We start from the raw sequence: 14,927 nt of genomic DNA on the forward strand, positions 1-14,927 counted from the left end.
ACTTGGGCCGCCCCAAGGCCTACAACTGAAACCCACTCTGGAGACATAGCAAAAGATTGCCGCAGGGAAGACATTTTCCAGAAACTCTGGAAGCTCTGTAGATGACAGTTCTGCGGTGTGCGTGTGTTCAAGCTGTGCACAACACGTTTTGAATCTGCATAACCACACCCTCCATCCCCATTGTGACAGCACGTGAAGGTTCCGTGCGACAAAGCAAGCTCCATTTCCAGCTCCCTATTCCAAAAATCCATTTAATATATGGTCCCCAAATAGGGGACGTATCAGATAAGAACAGACTCTACGCTTGATCTTGAGCCATTTGGCCGAGAAGCGATGATCAGAAATGGTTTGCCACTTGGGCCGCACCAAGGCCTACAACCGAAACCCACTGTGGAGACATAGCAAAAGATTGCCGCAGGGAAGACATTTTCCAGAAACTTTGGAAGCTCTGTAGATGACAGTTCTGCGGTGTGCGTGTGTTCAAGCTGTATACAACGCGTTTCGAATCTGCATAACCACACCCTCCATCCCCATTGTGACAGCACGTGAAGGTTCCGTGCGACAAAGCAAGCTCCATTGCCAGCTCCCTATTCCAAAAATCCATTTAATATATGGTCCCCAAATAGGGGACGTATCAGATAAGAACAGACTCTACGCTTGATCTTGAGCCATTTGGCCGAGAAGCGATGATCAGAAATGGTTTGCCATTTGGGCCGCACCAAGGCCTACAACCGAAACCCACTGTGGAGACATAGCAAAAGATTGCCGCAGGGAAGACATTTTCCAGAAACTCTGGAAGCTCTGTAGATGACAGTTCTGCGGTGTGCGTGTGTTCAAGCTGTGCACAACGCGTTTTGAATCTGCATAACCACACCCTCCATCCCCATTGTGACAGCACGTGAAGGTTCCGTGCGACAAAGCAAGCTCCATTTCCAGCATCCTATTCCAAAAATCCATTTAATATATGGTCCCCAAATAGGGGACATATCAGATAAGAACAGACTCTACGCTTGATCTTGAGCCATTTGGCCGAGAAGCGATGATCAGAAATGGTTTGCCACTTGGGCCGCACCAAGGCCTACAACCGAAACCCACTGTGGAGACTTAGCAAAAGATTGCCGCAGGGAAGACATTTTCCAGAAACTCTGGAAGCTCTGTAGATGACAGTTCTGCGGTGTGCGTGTGTTCAAGCTGTGCACAACGCGTTTCGAATCTGCATAACCACACCCTCCATCCCCATTGTGACAGCACGTGAAGGTTCCGTGTGACAAAGCAAGCTCCATTTCCAGCTCCCTATTCCAAAAATCCATTTATTATATGGTCCCCAAATAGGGGACGTATCAGATAAGAACAGACACTACGCTTGATCTTGAGCCATTTGGCCGAGAAGCGATGATCAGAAATGGTTTGCCACTTGGGCCGCACCAAGGCCTACAACCGAAACCCACTGTGGAGACATAGCAAAAGATTGCCGCAGGGAAGACATTTTCCAGAAACTCTGGAAGCTCTGTCGATGACAGTTCTGTGGTGTGCGTGTGTTCAAGCTGTGCACAACGCGTTTTGAATCTGCATAACCACACCCTCCATCCCCATTGTGACAGCACGTGAAGGTTCCGTGCGACAAAGCAAGCTCCATTTCCAGCTCCCTATTCCAAAAATCCATTTAATATATGGTCCCCAAATAGGGGACGTATCAGATAAGAACAGACACTACGCTTGATCTTGAGCCATTTGGCCGAGAAGCGATGATCAGAAATGGTTTGCCACTTGGGCCACACCAAGGCCTACAACCGAAACCCACTGTGGAGACATAGCAAAAGATTGCCGCAGGGAAGACATTTTCCAGAAACTCTGGAAGCTCTGTAGATGACAGTTCTGCGGTTTGCGTGTGTTCAAGCTGTGCACAACGCGTTTTGAATCTGCATAACCACACCCTCCATCCCCATTGTGACAGCACGTGAAGGTTCCGTGCGACAAAGCAAGCTCCATTTCCAGCTCCCTATTCCAAAAATCTATTTAATATATGGTCCCCAAATAGGGGACGTATCAGATAAGAACAGACACTACACTTGATCTTGAGCCATTTGGCCGAGAAGCGATGATCAGAAATGGTTTGCCACTTGGGCCGCACCAAGGCCTACAACCGAAACCCACTGTGGAGACATAGCAAAAGATTGCCGCAGGGAAGACATTTTCCAAAAACTCTGGAAGCTCTGTAGATGACAGTTCTGCGGTGTGCGTGTGTTCAAGCTGTGCACAACGCGTTTTGAATCTGCATAACCACACCCTCCATCCCCATTGTGACAGCACGTGAAGGTTCCGTGTGACAAAGCAAGCTCCATTTCCAGCTCCCTATTCCAAAAATCCATTTAATATATGGTCCCCAAATAGGGGACGTATCAGATAAGAACAGACACTACGCTTAAACTTGAGCCATTTGGCCGAGAAGCGATGATCAGAAATGGGTTGCCACTTGGGCCGCACCAAGGCCTAAAACCGAAACCCACTGTGGAGACATAGCAAAAGATTGCTGCAGGGAAGACATTTTCCAGAAACTCTGGAAGCTCTGTCGATGACAGTTCTGCGGTGTGCGTGTGTTCAAGCTGTGCACAACGCGTTTTGAATCTGCATAACCACACCCTCCATCCCCATTGTGACAGCACATGAAGGTTCCGTGCGACAAAGCAAGCTCCATTTCCAGCTCCCTATTCCAAAAATCTATTTAATATATGGTCCCCAAATAGGGGACGTATCAGATAAGAACAGACACTACGCTTGATCTTGAGCCATTTGGCCGAGAAGCGATGATCAGAAATGGTTTGCCACTTGGGCCGCACCAAGGCCTACAACCGAAACCCACTGTGGAGACATAGCAAAAGATTGCCGCAGGGAAGACATTTTCCAGAAACTCTGGAAGTTCTGTAGATGATAGTTCTGCGGTGTGCGTGTGTTCAAGCTGTGCACAACGCGTTTTGAATCTGCATAACCACACCCTCCATCCCCATTGTGACAGCACGTGAAGGTTCCGTGCGACAAAGCAAGCTCCATTTCCAACTCCCTATTCCAAAAATCTATTTAATATATGGTCCCCAAATAGGGGACGTATCAGATAAGAACAGACACTACGCTTGATCTTGAGCCATTTGGCCGAGAAGCGATGATCAGAAATGGTTTGCCACTTGGGCCGCACCAAGGCCTACAACCGAAACCCACTGTGGAGACATAGCAAAAGATTGCCGCAGGGAAGACATTTTCCAGAAACTCTGGAAGTTCTGTAGATGATAGTTCTGCGGTGTGCGTGTGTTCAAGCTGTGCACAACGCGTTTTGAATCTGCATAACCACACCCTCCATCCCCATTGTGACAGCACGTGAAGGTTCCGTGCGACAAAGCAAGCTCCATTTCCAGCTCCCTATTCCAAAAATCTATTTAATATATGGTCCCCAAATAGGGGACATATCAGATAAGAGCAGACACTACGCTTGATCTTGAGCCATTTGGCCAAGAAGCGATGATCAGAAATGGTTTGCCACTTGGGCCGCACCAAGGCCTACAACCGAAACCCACTGTGGAGACATAGCAAAAGATTGCCGCAGGGAAGACATTTTCCAGAAACTCTGGAAGCTCTGTCGATGACAGTTCTGCGGTGTGCGTGTGTTCAAGCTGTGCACAACGCGTTTTGAATCTGCATAACCACACCCTCCATCCCCATTGTGACAGCACATGAAGGTTCCGTGCGACAAAGCAAGCTCCATTTCCAGCTCCCTATTCCAAAAATCTATTTAATATATGGTCCCCAAATAGGGGACGTATCAGATAAGAACAGACACTACGCTTGATCTTGAGCCATTTGGCCGAGAAGCGATGATCAGAAATGGTTTGCCACTTGGGCCGCACCAAGGCCTACAACCGAAACCCACTGTGGAGACATAGCAAAAGATTGCCGCAGGGAAGACATTTTCCAGAAACTCTGGAAGTTCTGTAGATGATAGTTCTGCGGTGTGCGTGTGTTCAAGCTGTGCACAACACGTTTTGAATCTGCATAACCACACCCTCCATCCCCATTGTGACAGCACGTGAAGGTTCCGTGCGACAAAGCAAGCTCCATTTCCAACTCCCTATTCCAAAAATCTATTTAATATATGGTCCCCAAATAGGGGACGTATCAGATAAGAACAGACACTACGCTTGATCTTGAGCCATTTGGCCGAGAAGCGATGATCAGAAATGGTTTGCCAATTGGGCCGCACCAAGGCCTACAACCGAAACCCACTGTGGAGACATAGCAAAAGATTGCCGCAGGGAAGACATTTTCCAGAAACTCTGGAAGCTCTGTAGATGACAGTTCTGCGGTGTGCATGTGTTCAAGCTGTGCACAACGCGTTTTGAATCTGCATAACCACACCCTCCATCCCCATTGTGACAGCACGTGAAGGTTCCGTGCGACAAAGCAAGCTCCATTGCCAGCTCCCTATTCCAAAAATCCATTTAATATATGGTCCCCAAATAGGGGACGTATCAGATAAGAACAGACTCTACGCTTGATCTTGAGCCATTTGGCCGAGAAGCGATGATCAGAAATGGTTTGCCATTTGGGCCGCACCAAGGCCTACAACCGAAACCCACTGTGGAGACATAGCAAAAGATTGCCGCAGGGAAGACATTTTCCAGAAACTCTGGAAGCTCTGTCGATGACAGTTCTGCGGTGTGCGTGTGTTCAAGCTGTGCACAACGCGTTTTGAATCTGCATAACCACACCCTCCATCCCCATTGTGACAGCACGTGAAGGTTCCGTGCGACAAAGCAAGCTCCATTTCCAGCTCCCTATTCCAAAAATCTATTTAATATATGGTCCCCAAATAGGGGACGTATCAGATGAGAACAGACACTACGCTTGATCTTGAGCCATTTGGCCGAGAAGCGATGATCAGAAATGGTTTGCCACTTGGGCCGCACCAAGGCCTACAACCGAAACCCACTGTGGAGACATAGCAAAAGATTGCCGCAGGGAAGACATTTTCCAAAAACTCTGGAAGCTCTGTAGATGACAGTTCTGCGGTGTGCGTGTGTTCAAGCTGTGCACAACGCGTTTTGAATCTGCATAACCACACCCTCCATCCCCATTGTGACAGCACGTGAAGGTTCCGTGTGACAAAGCAAGCTCCATTTCCAGCTCCCTATTCCAAAAATCCATTTAATATATGGTCCCCAAATAGGGGACGTATCAGATAAGAACAGACACTACGCTTGATCTTGAGCCATTTGGCCGAGAAGCGATGATCAGAAATGGTTTGCCACTTGGGCCGCACCAAGGCCTAAAACCGAAACCCACTGTGGAGACATAGCAAAAGATTGCCGCAGGGAAGACATTTTCCAGAAACTCTGGAAGCTCTGTCGATGACAGTTCTGCGGTGTGCGTGTGTTCAAGCTGTGCACAACGCGTTTTGAATCTGCATAACCACACCCTCCATCCCCATTGTGACAGCACGTGAAGGTTCCGTGCGACAAAGCAAGCTCCATTTCCAGCTCCCTATTCCAAAAATCTATTTAATATATGGTCCCCAAATAGGGGACGTATCAGATAAGAACAGACACTACGCTTGATCTTGAGCCATTTGGCCGAGAAGCGATGATCAGAAATGGTTTGCCACTTGGGCCGCACCAAGGCCTACAACCGAAACCCACTGTGGAGACATAGCAAAAGATTGCCGCAGGGAAGACATTTTCCAGAAACTCTGGAAGCTCTGTCGATGACAGTTCTGCAGTGTGCGTGTGTTCAAGCTGTGCACAACGCGTTTTGAATCTGCATAACCACACCCTCCATCCCCATTGTGACAGCACGTGAAGGTTCCGTGTGACAAAGCAAGCTCCATTTCCAGCTCCCTATTCCAAAAATCCATTTAATATATGGTCCCCAAATAGGGGACGTATCAGATAAGAACAGACACTACGCTTGATCTTGAGCCATTTGGCCGAGAAGCGATGATCAGAAATGGTTTGCCACTTGGGCCGCACCAAGGCCTACAACCGAAACCCACTGTGGAGACATAGCAAAAGATTGCCGCAGGGAAGACATTTTCCAGAAACTCTGGAGGTTCTGTAGATGATAGTTCTGCGGTGTGCGTGTGTTCAAGCTGTGCACAACGCGTTTTGAATCTGCATAACCACACCCTCCATCCCCATTGTGACAGCACGTGAAGGTTCCGTGCGACAAAGCATGCTCCATTTCCAGCTCCCTATTCCAAAAATCTATTTAATATATGGTCCCCAAATAGGGGACATATCAGATAAGAGCAGACACTACGCTTGATCTTGAGCCATTTGGCCAAGAAGCGATGATCAGAAATGGTTTGCCACTTGGGCCGCACCAAGGCCTACAACCGAAACCCACTGTGGAGACATAGCAAAAGATTGCCGCAGGGAAGACATTTTCCAGAAACTCTGGAAGCTCTGTCGATGACAGTTCTGCGGTGTGCGTGTGTTCAAGCTGTGCACAACGCGTTTTGAATCTGCATAACCACACCCTCCATCCCCATTGTGACAGCATGTGAAGGTTCCGTCCGACGAAGCAAGCTCCATTTCCAGCTCCGTTTTCCAAAAATCCATTTAATATATGGTCCCCAAATAGGGGACGTATCAGATAAGAACAGACACTACGCTTGATCTTGAGCCATTTGGCAGAGAAGCGATGATCAGAAATGGTTTGCCACTTAGGCCTCACCAAGGCCTACAACCGTAACCCACTGTGGAGACATAGCAAAAGATTGCCGCAGGGAAGACATTTTCCAGAAACCCTGGAAGCTCTGTAGATGACAGTTCTGCGGTGTGCGTGTGTTCAAGCTGTGCACAACGCATTTTGAATCTGCATAACCACACCCTCCATCCTCATTGTGACAGCACGTGAAGGTTCTGTGCGACAAAGCAAGCTCCATTTCCAGCTCCCTATTCCAAAAATCTATTTAATATATGGTCCCCAAATAGGGGACGTATCAGATAAGAACAGACACTACGCTTGATCTTGAGCCATTTGGCCGAGAAACGATGATCAGAAATGGTTTGCCACTTGGGCCGCACCAAGGCCTACAACCGAAACCCACTGTGGAGACATAGCAAAAGATTGCCGCAGGGAAGACATTTTCCAGAAACTCTGGAAGCTTTGTCGATGACAGTTCTGCGGTGTGCGTGTGTTCAAGCTGTGCACAACGCGTTTTGAATCTGCATAATCACACCCTCCATCCCCATTGTGACAGCACGTGAAGGTTCCGTGTGACAAAGCAAGCTCCATTTCCAGCTCCCTATTCCAAAAATCCATTTAATATATGGTCCCCAAATAGGGGACGTATCCGAGAAGAACAGACACTACGCTTGATCTTGAGCCATTTGGCCGAGAAGCGATGATCAGAAATGGTTTGCCACTTGGGCCGCCCCAAGGCCTACAACTGAAACCCACTGTGGAGACATAGCAAAAGATTGCCGCAGGGAAGACATTTTCCAGAAACTCTGGAAGCTCTGTAGATGACAGTTCTGCGGTGTGCGTGTGTTCAAGCTGTGCACAACGCGTTTTGAATCTGCATAACCACACCCTCCATCCCCATTGTGACAGCACGTGAAGGTTCCGTGCGACAAAGCAAGCTCCATTTCCAGCTCCCTATTCCAAAAATCCATTTAATATATGGTCCCCAAATAGGGGACGTATCAGATAAGAACAGACACTACGCTTGATCTTGAGCCATTTGGCCGAGAAGCGATGATCAGAAATGGTGTGCCACTTGGGCCGCACCAAGGCCTACAACCGAAACCCACTGTGGAGACATAGCAAAAGATTGCCGCAGGGAAGACATTTTCCAGAAACTCTGGAAGTTCTGTAGATGACAGTTCTGCGGTGTGCGTGTGTTCAAGCTGTGCACAACGCGTTTTGAATCTGCATAACCACACCCTCCATCCCCATTGTGACAGCAAGTGAAGGTTCCGTGCGACAAAGCAAGCTCCATTTCCAGTTCCCTATTCCAAAAATCTATTTAATATATGGTCCCCAAATAGGGTACGTATCAGATAAGAACAGACACTACGCTTGATCTTGAGCCATTTGGCCGAGAAGCGATGATCAGAAATGGTTTGCCACTTGGGCCGCACCAAGGCCTACAACCGAAACCCACTGTGGAGACATAGCAAAAGATTGCCGCAGGGAAGACATTTTCCAGAAACTCTGGAAGCTCTGTAGATGACAGTTCTGCGGTGTGCGTGTGTTCAAGCTGTGCACAACGCGTTTTGAATCTGCATAACCACACCCTCCATCCCCATTGTGACAGCACGTGAAGGTTCCGTGCGACAAAGCAAGCTCCATTTCCAGCTCCCTATTCCAAAAATCCATTTAATATATGGTCCCCAAATAGGGGACGTATCAGATAAGAACAGACTCTACGCTTGATCTTGAGCCATTTGGCCGAGAAGCGATGATCAGAAATGGTTTGCCACTTGGGCCGCACCAAGGCCTACAACCGAAACCCACTGTGGAGACATAGCAAAAGATTGCCGCAGGGAAGACATTTTCCAGAAACTTTGGAAGCTCTGTAGATGACAGTTCTGCGGTGTGCGTGTGTTCAAGCTGTATACAACGCGTTTCGAATCTGCATAACCACACCCTCCATCCCCATTGTGACAGCACGTGAAGGTTCCGTGCGACAAAGCAAGCTCCATTGCCAGCTCCCTATTCCAAAAATCCATTTAATATATGGTCCCCAAATAGGGGACGTATCAGATAAGAACAGACTCTACGCTTGATCTTGAGCCATTTGGCCGAGAAGCGATGATCAGAAATGGTTTGCCATTTGGGCCGCACCAAGGCCTACAACCGAAACCCACTGTGGAGACATAGCAAAAGATTGCCGCAGGGAAGACATTTTCCAGAAACTCTGGAAGCTCTGTAGATGACAGTTCTGCGGTGTGCGTGTGTTCAAGCTGTGCACAACGCGTTTTGAATCTGCATAACCACACCCTCCATCCCCATTGTGACAGCACGTGAAGGTTCCGTGCGACAAAGCAAGCTCCATTTCCAGCATCCTATTCCAAAAATCCATTTAATATATGGTCCCCAAATAGGGGACGTATCAGATAAGAACAGACTCTACGCTTGATCTTGAGCCATTTGGCCGAGAAGCGATGATCAGAAATGGTTTGCCACTTGGGCCGCACCAAGGCCTACAACCGAAACCCACTGTGGAGACTTAGCAAAAGATTGCCGCAGGGAAGACATTTTCCAGAAACTCTGGAAGCTCTGTAGATGACAGTTCTGCGGTGTGCGTGTGTTCAAGCTGTGCACAACGCGTTTCGAATCTGCATAACCACACCCTCCATCCCCATTGTGACAGCACGTGAAGGTTCCGTGTGACAAAGCAAGCTCCATTTCCAGCTCCCTATTCCAAAAATCCATTTAATATATGGTCCCCAAATAGGGGACGTATCAGATAAGAACAGACACTACGCTTGATCTTGAGCCATTTGGCCGAGAAGCGATGATCAGAAATGGTTTGCCACTTGGGCCGCACCAAGGCCTACAACCGAAACCCACTGTGGAGACATAGCAAAAGATTGCCGCAGGGAAGACATTTTCCAGAAACTCTGGAAGCTCTGTCGATGACAGTTCTGTGGTGTGCGTGTGTTCAAGCTGTGCACAACGCGTTTTGAATCTGCATAACCACACCCTCCATCCCCATTGTGACAGCACGTGAAGGTTCCGTGCGACGAAGCAAGCTCCATTTCCAGCTCCCTATTCCAAAAATCCATTTAATATATGGTCCCCAAATAGGGGACGTATCAGATAAGAACAGACACTACGCTTGATCTTGAGCCATTTGGCCGAGAAGCGATGATCAGAAATGGTTTGCCACTTGGGCCACACCAAGGCCTACAACCGAAACCCACTGTGGAGACATAGCAAAAGATTGCCGCAGGGAAGACATTTTCCAGAAACTCTGGAAGCTCTGTAGATGACAGTTCTGCTGTGTGCGTGTGTTCAAGCTGTGCACAACGCGTTTTGAATCTGCATAACCACACCCTCCATCCCCATTGTGACAGCACGTGAAGGTTCAGTGCGACAAAGCAAGCTCCATTTCCAGCTCCCTATTCCAAAAATCTATTTAATATATGGTCCCCAAATAGGGGACGTATCAGATAAGAACAGACACTACACTTGATCTTGAGCCATTTGGCCGAGAAGCGATGATCAGAAATGGTTTGCCACTTGGGCCGCACCAAGGCCTACAACCGAAACCCACTGTGGAGACATAGCAAAAGATTGCCGCAGGGAAGACATTTTCCAAAAACTCTGGAAGCTCTGTAGATGACAGTTCTGCGGTGTGCGTGTGTTCAAGCTGTGCACAACGCGTTTTGAATCTGCATAACCACACCCTCCATCCCCATTGTGACAGCACGTGAAGGTTCCGTGTGACAAAGCAAGCTCCATTTCCAGCTCCCTATTCCAAAAATCCATTTAATATATGGTCCCCAAATAGGGGACGTATCAGATAAGAACAGACACTACGCTTAAACTTGAGCCATTTGGCCGAGAAGCGATGATCAGAAATGGGTTGCCACTTGGGCCGCACCAAGGCCTAAAACCGAAACCCACTGTGGAGACATAGCAAAAGATTGCTGCAGGGAAGACATTTTCCAGAAACTCTGGAAGCTCTGTCGATGACAGTTCTGCGGTGTGCGTGTGTTCAAGCTGTGCACAACGCGTTTTGAATCTGCATACCACACCCTCCATCCCCATTGTGACAGCACATGAAGGTTCCGTGCGACAAAGCAAGCTCCATTTCCAGCTCCCTATTCCAAAAATCTATTTAATATATGGTCCCCAAATAGGGGACGTATCAGATAAGAACAGACACTACGCTTGATCTTGAGCCATTTGGCCGAGAAGCGATGATCAGAAATGGTTTGCCACTTGGGCCGCACCAAGGCCTACAACCGAAACCCACTGTGGAGACATAGCAAAAGATTGCCGCAGGGAAGACATTTTCCAGAAACTCTGGAAGTTCTGTAGATGATAGTTCTGCGGTGTGCGTGTGTTCAAGCTGTGCACAACGCGTTTTGAATCTGCATAACCACACCCTCCATCCCCATTGTGACAGCACGTGAAGGTTCCGTGCGACAAAGCAAGCTCCATTTCCAACTCCCTATTCCAAAAATCTATTTAATATATGGTCCCCAAATAGGGGACGTATCAGATAAGAACAGACACTACGCTTGATCTTGAGCCATTTGGCCGAGAAGCGATGATCAGAAATGGTTTGCCACTTGGGCCGCACCAAGGCCTACAACCGAAACCCACTGTGGAGACATAGCAAAAGATTGCCGCAGGGAAGACATTTTCCAGAAACTCTGGAAGTTCTGTAGATGATAGTTCTGCGGTGTGCGTGTGTTCAAGCTGTGCACAACGCGTTTTGAATCTGCATAACCACACCCTCCATCCCCATTGTGACAGCACGTGAAGGTTCCGTGCGACAAAGCAAGCTCCATTTCCAGCTCCCTATTCCAAAAATCTATTTAATATATGGTCCCCAAATAGGGGACATATCAGATAAGAGCAGACACTACGCTTGATCTTGAGCCATTTGGCCAAGAAGCGATGATCAGAAATGGTTTGCCACTTGGGCCGCACCAAGGCCTACAACCGAAACCCACTGTGGAGACATAGCAAAAGATTGCCGCAGGGAAGACATTTTCCAGAAACTCTGGAAGCTCTGTCGATGACAGTTCTGCGGTGTGCGTGTGTTCAAGCTGTGCACAACGCGTTTTGAATCTGCAAAACCACACCCTCCATCCCCATTGTGACAGCACATGAAGGTTCCGTGCGACAAAGCAAGCTCCATTTCCAGCTCCCTATTCCAAAAATCTATTTAATATATGGTCCCCAAATAGGGGACGTATCAGATAAGAACAGACACTACGCTTGATCTTGAGCCATTTGGCCGAGAAGCGATGATCAGAAATGGTTTGCCACTTGGGCCGCACCAAGGCCTACAACCGAAACCCACTGTGGAGACATAGCAAAAGATTGCCGCAGGGAAGACATTTTCCAGAAACTCTGGAAGTTCTGTAGATGATAGTTCTGCGGTGTGCGTGTGTTCAAGCTGTGCACAACGCGTTTTGAATCTGCATAACCACACCCTCCATCCCCATTGTGACAGCACGTGAAGGTTCCGTGTGACAAAGCAAGCTCCATTTCCAGCTCCCTATTCCAAAAATCCATTTAATATATGGTCCCCAAATAGGGGACGTATCAGATAAGAACAGACACTACGCTTGATCTTGAGCCATTTGGCCGAGAAGCGATGATCAGAAATGGTTTGCCACTTGGGCCGCACCAAGGCCTACAACCGAAACCCACTGTGGAGACATAGCAAAAGATTGCCGCAGGGAAGACATTTTCCAGAAACTCTGGAAGCTCTGTAGATGACAGTTCTGCGGTGTGCGTGTGTTCAAGCTGTGCACAACGCGTTTTGAATCTGCATAACCACACCCTCCATCCCCATTGTGACAGCACGTGAAGGTTCCGTGCGACGAAGCAAGCTCCATTTCCAGCTCCCTATTCCAAAAATCCATTTAATATATGGTCCCCAAATAGGGGACGTATCAGATAAGAACAGACACTACGCTTGATCTTGAGCCATTTGGCCGAGAAGCGATGATCAGAAATGGTTTGCCACTTGGGCCACACCAAGGCCTACAACCGAAACCCACTGTGGAGACATAGCAAAAGATTGCCGCAGGGAAGACATTTTCCAGAAACTCTGGAAGCTCTGTCGATGACAGTTCTGCGGTGTGCGTGTGTTCAAGCTGTGCACAACGCGTTTTGAATCTGCAAAACCACACCCTCCATCCCCATTGTGACAGCACATGAAGGTTCCGTGCGACAAAGCAAGCTCCATTTCCAGCTCCCTATTCCAAAAATCTATTTAATATATGGTCCCCAAATAGGGGACGTATCAGATAAGAACAGACACTACGCTTGATCTTGAGCCATTTGGCCGAGAAGCGATGATCAGAAATGGTTTGCCACTTGGGCCGCACCAAGGCCTACAACTGAAACCCACTGTGGAGACATAGCAAAAGATTGCCGCAGGGAAGACATTTTCCAGAAACTCTGGAAGTTCTGTAGATGATAGTTCTGCGGTGTGCGTGTGTTCAAGCTGTGCACAACGCGTTTTGAATCTGCATAACCACACCCTCCATCCCCATTGTGACAGCACGTGAAGGTTCCGTGTGACAAAGCAAGCTCCATTTCCAGCTCCCTATTCCAAAAATCCATTTAATATATGGTCCCCAAATAGGGGACGTATCAGATAAGAACAGACACTACGCTTGATCTTGAGCCATTTGGCCGAGAAGCGATGATCAGAAATGGTTTGCCACTTGGGCCGCACCAAGGCCTACAACCGAAACCCACTGTGGAGACATAGCAAAAGATTGCCGCAGGGAAGACATTTTCCAGAAACTCTGGAAGCTCTGTAGATGACAGTTCTGCGGTGTGCGTGTGTTCAAGCTGTGCACAACGCGTTTTGAATCTGCATAACCACACCCTCCATCCCCATTGTGACAGCACGTGAAGGTTCCGTGCGACGAAGCAAGCTCCATTTCCAGCTCCCTATTCCAAAAATCCATTTAATATATGGTCCCCAAATAGGGGACGTATCAGATAAGAACAGACACTACGCTTGATCTTGAGCCATTTGGCCGAGAAGCGATGATCAGAAATGGTTTGCCACTTGGGCCACACCAAGGCCTACAACCGAAACCCACTGTGGAGACATAGCAAAAGATTGCCGCAGGGAAGACATTTTCCAGAAACTCTGGAAGCTCTGTAGATGACAGTTCTGCGGTGTGCGTGTGTTCAAGCTGTGCACAACGCGTTTTGAATCTGCATAACCACACCCTCCATCCCCATTGTGACAGCACGTGAAGGTTCCGTGCGACAAAGCAAGCTCCATTTCCAGCTCCCTATTCCAAAAATCTATTTAATATATGGTCCCCAAATAGGGGACGTATCAGATAAGAACAGACACTACACTTGATCTTGAGCCATTTGGCCGAGAAGCGATGATCAGAAATGGTTTGCCACTTGGGCCGCCCCAAGGCCTACAACTGAAACCCACTCTGGAGACATAGCAAAAGATTGCCGCAGGGAAGACATTTTCCAGAAACTCTGGAAGCTCTGTAGATGACAGTTCTGCGGTGTGCGTGTGTTCAAGCTGTGCACAACGCGTTTTGAATCTGCATAACCACACCCTCCATCCCCATTGTGACAGCACGTGAAGGTTCCGTGCGACAAAGCAAGCTCCATTTCCAGCTCCCTATTCCAAAAATCCATTTAATATATGGTCCCCAAATAGGGGACGTATCAGATAAGAACAGACACTACGCTTGATCTTGAGCCATTTGGCCGAGAAGCGATGATCAGAAATGGTGTGCCACTTGGGCCGCACCAAGGCCTACAACCGAAACCCACTGTGGAGACATAGCAAAAGATTGCCGCAGGGAAGACATTTTCCAGAAACTCTGGAAGTTCTGTAGATGACAGTTCTGCGGTGTGCGTGTGTTCAAGCTGTGCACAACACGTTTTGAATCTGCATAACCACACCCTCCATCCCCATTGTGACAGCAAGTGAAGGTTCCGTGCGACAAAGCAAGCTCCATTTCCAGTTCCCTATTCCAAAAATCTATTTAATATATGGTCCCCAAATAGGGTACGTATCAGATAAGAACAGACACTACGCTTGATCTTGAGCCATTTGGCCGAGAAGCGATGATGAGAAATGGTTTGCCACTTGGGCCGCACCAAGGCCTACAACCGAAACCCACTGTGGAGACATAGCAAAAGATTGCCGCAGGGAAGACATTTTCCAGAAACTCTGGAAGCTCTGTAGA

General features: G+C 48.2%; 42 pseudogenes; all 42 read right to left on the reverse strand.

The window, feature by feature from the left end:
* Positions 1-159: 159 nt before the first annotated feature.
* On the reverse strand, positions 160-335 carry LOC143761599 (U2 spliceosomal RNA; annotated as a pseudogene).
* Positions 336-512: 177 nt separating this feature from the next.
* Positions 513-688, reverse strand: LOC143762169 (U2 spliceosomal RNA; annotated as a pseudogene).
* A 177-nt stretch (positions 689-865) lies between these two features.
* LOC143761674 (U2 spliceosomal RNA) lies at positions 866-1,041 on the reverse strand (annotated as a pseudogene).
* A 177-nt stretch (positions 1,042-1,218) lies between these two features.
* On the reverse strand, positions 1,219-1,394 carry LOC143762388 (U2 spliceosomal RNA; annotated as a pseudogene).
* Positions 1,395-1,571: 177 nt separating this feature from the next.
* Positions 1,572-1,747, reverse strand: LOC143760071 (U2 spliceosomal RNA; annotated as a pseudogene).
* A 177-nt stretch (positions 1,748-1,924) lies between these two features.
* LOC143761934 (U2 spliceosomal RNA) lies at positions 1,925-2,100 on the reverse strand (annotated as a pseudogene).
* A 177-nt stretch (positions 2,101-2,277) lies between these two features.
* LOC143763125 (U2 spliceosomal RNA) lies at positions 2,278-2,453 on the reverse strand (annotated as a pseudogene).
* A 177-nt stretch (positions 2,454-2,630) lies between these two features.
* Positions 2,631-2,806, reverse strand: LOC143818932 (U2 spliceosomal RNA; annotated as a pseudogene).
* A 177-nt stretch (positions 2,807-2,983) lies between these two features.
* On the reverse strand, positions 2,984-3,159 carry LOC143760363 (U2 spliceosomal RNA; annotated as a pseudogene).
* Positions 3,160-3,336: 177 nt separating this feature from the next.
* LOC143762031 (U2 spliceosomal RNA) lies at positions 3,337-3,512 on the reverse strand (annotated as a pseudogene).
* Positions 3,513-3,689: 177 nt separating this feature from the next.
* LOC143818933 (U2 spliceosomal RNA) lies at positions 3,690-3,865 on the reverse strand (annotated as a pseudogene).
* Positions 3,866-4,042: 177 nt separating this feature from the next.
* Positions 4,043-4,218, reverse strand: LOC143760273 (U2 spliceosomal RNA; annotated as a pseudogene).
* Positions 4,219-4,395: 177 nt separating this feature from the next.
* On the reverse strand, positions 4,396-4,571 carry LOC143762170 (U2 spliceosomal RNA; annotated as a pseudogene).
* Positions 4,572-4,748: 177 nt separating this feature from the next.
* Positions 4,749-4,924, reverse strand: LOC143762473 (U2 spliceosomal RNA; annotated as a pseudogene).
* A 177-nt stretch (positions 4,925-5,101) lies between these two features.
* LOC143761196 (U2 spliceosomal RNA) lies at positions 5,102-5,277 on the reverse strand (annotated as a pseudogene).
* Positions 5,278-5,454: 177 nt separating this feature from the next.
* On the reverse strand, positions 5,455-5,630 carry LOC143759797 (U2 spliceosomal RNA; annotated as a pseudogene).
* A 177-nt stretch (positions 5,631-5,807) lies between these two features.
* Positions 5,808-5,983, reverse strand: LOC143761197 (U2 spliceosomal RNA; annotated as a pseudogene).
* Positions 5,984-6,160: 177 nt separating this feature from the next.
* LOC143762793 (U2 spliceosomal RNA) lies at positions 6,161-6,336 on the reverse strand (annotated as a pseudogene).
* A 175-nt stretch (positions 6,337-6,511) lies between these two features.
* Positions 6,512-6,689, reverse strand: LOC143760527 (U2 spliceosomal RNA; annotated as a pseudogene).
* A 177-nt stretch (positions 6,690-6,866) lies between these two features.
* Positions 6,867-7,042, reverse strand: LOC143760225 (U2 spliceosomal RNA; annotated as a pseudogene).
* Positions 7,043-7,216: 174 nt separating this feature from the next.
* Positions 7,217-7,395, reverse strand: LOC143762700 (U2 spliceosomal RNA; annotated as a pseudogene).
* Positions 7,396-7,572: 177 nt separating this feature from the next.
* Positions 7,573-7,748, reverse strand: LOC143760073 (U2 spliceosomal RNA; annotated as a pseudogene).
* A 176-nt stretch (positions 7,749-7,924) lies between these two features.
* On the reverse strand, positions 7,925-8,101 carry LOC143762286 (U2 spliceosomal RNA; annotated as a pseudogene).
* A 177-nt stretch (positions 8,102-8,278) lies between these two features.
* Positions 8,279-8,454, reverse strand: LOC143761600 (U2 spliceosomal RNA; annotated as a pseudogene).
* Positions 8,455-8,631: 177 nt separating this feature from the next.
* On the reverse strand, positions 8,632-8,807 carry LOC143762171 (U2 spliceosomal RNA; annotated as a pseudogene).
* Positions 8,808-8,984: 177 nt separating this feature from the next.
* On the reverse strand, positions 8,985-9,160 carry LOC143761911 (U2 spliceosomal RNA; annotated as a pseudogene).
* Positions 9,161-9,337: 177 nt separating this feature from the next.
* LOC143761198 (U2 spliceosomal RNA) lies at positions 9,338-9,513 on the reverse strand (annotated as a pseudogene).
* A 177-nt stretch (positions 9,514-9,690) lies between these two features.
* On the reverse strand, positions 9,691-9,866 carry LOC143818756 (U2 spliceosomal RNA; annotated as a pseudogene).
* Positions 9,867-10,043: 177 nt separating this feature from the next.
* Positions 10,044-10,219, reverse strand: LOC143759681 (U2 spliceosomal RNA; annotated as a pseudogene).
* Positions 10,220-10,396: 177 nt separating this feature from the next.
* Positions 10,397-10,572, reverse strand: LOC143763128 (U2 spliceosomal RNA; annotated as a pseudogene).
* A 176-nt stretch (positions 10,573-10,748) lies between these two features.
* On the reverse strand, positions 10,749-10,924 carry LOC143818792 (U2 spliceosomal RNA; annotated as a pseudogene).
* Positions 10,925-11,101: 177 nt separating this feature from the next.
* Positions 11,102-11,277, reverse strand: LOC143760364 (U2 spliceosomal RNA; annotated as a pseudogene).
* Positions 11,278-11,454: 177 nt separating this feature from the next.
* On the reverse strand, positions 11,455-11,630 carry LOC143762032 (U2 spliceosomal RNA; annotated as a pseudogene).
* Positions 11,631-11,807: 177 nt separating this feature from the next.
* LOC143763014 (U2 spliceosomal RNA) lies at positions 11,808-11,983 on the reverse strand (annotated as a pseudogene).
* A 177-nt stretch (positions 11,984-12,160) lies between these two features.
* On the reverse strand, positions 12,161-12,336 carry LOC143761199 (U2 spliceosomal RNA; annotated as a pseudogene).
* A 177-nt stretch (positions 12,337-12,513) lies between these two features.
* Positions 12,514-12,689, reverse strand: LOC143818757 (U2 spliceosomal RNA; annotated as a pseudogene).
* Positions 12,690-12,866: 177 nt separating this feature from the next.
* LOC143763025 (U2 spliceosomal RNA) lies at positions 12,867-13,042 on the reverse strand (annotated as a pseudogene).
* A 177-nt stretch (positions 13,043-13,219) lies between these two features.
* On the reverse strand, positions 13,220-13,395 carry LOC143761200 (U2 spliceosomal RNA; annotated as a pseudogene).
* A 177-nt stretch (positions 13,396-13,572) lies between these two features.
* LOC143818758 (U2 spliceosomal RNA) lies at positions 13,573-13,748 on the reverse strand (annotated as a pseudogene).
* Positions 13,749-13,925: 177 nt separating this feature from the next.
* Positions 13,926-14,101, reverse strand: LOC143761945 (U2 spliceosomal RNA; annotated as a pseudogene).
* A 177-nt stretch (positions 14,102-14,278) lies between these two features.
* LOC143760074 (U2 spliceosomal RNA) lies at positions 14,279-14,454 on the reverse strand (annotated as a pseudogene).
* A 176-nt stretch (positions 14,455-14,630) lies between these two features.
* On the reverse strand, positions 14,631-14,807 carry LOC143762191 (U2 spliceosomal RNA; annotated as a pseudogene).
* Between the last annotated feature and the right edge of the window lie 120 nt (positions 14,808-14,927).

This window comes from Ranitomeya variabilis, chromosome 3, assembly GCF_051348905.1.
Source record: "Ranitomeya variabilis isolate aRanVar5 chromosome 3, aRanVar5.hap1, whole genome shotgun sequence".
NCBI lineage: Eukaryota > Metazoa > Chordata > Amphibia > Anura > Dendrobatidae > Ranitomeya > Ranitomeya variabilis.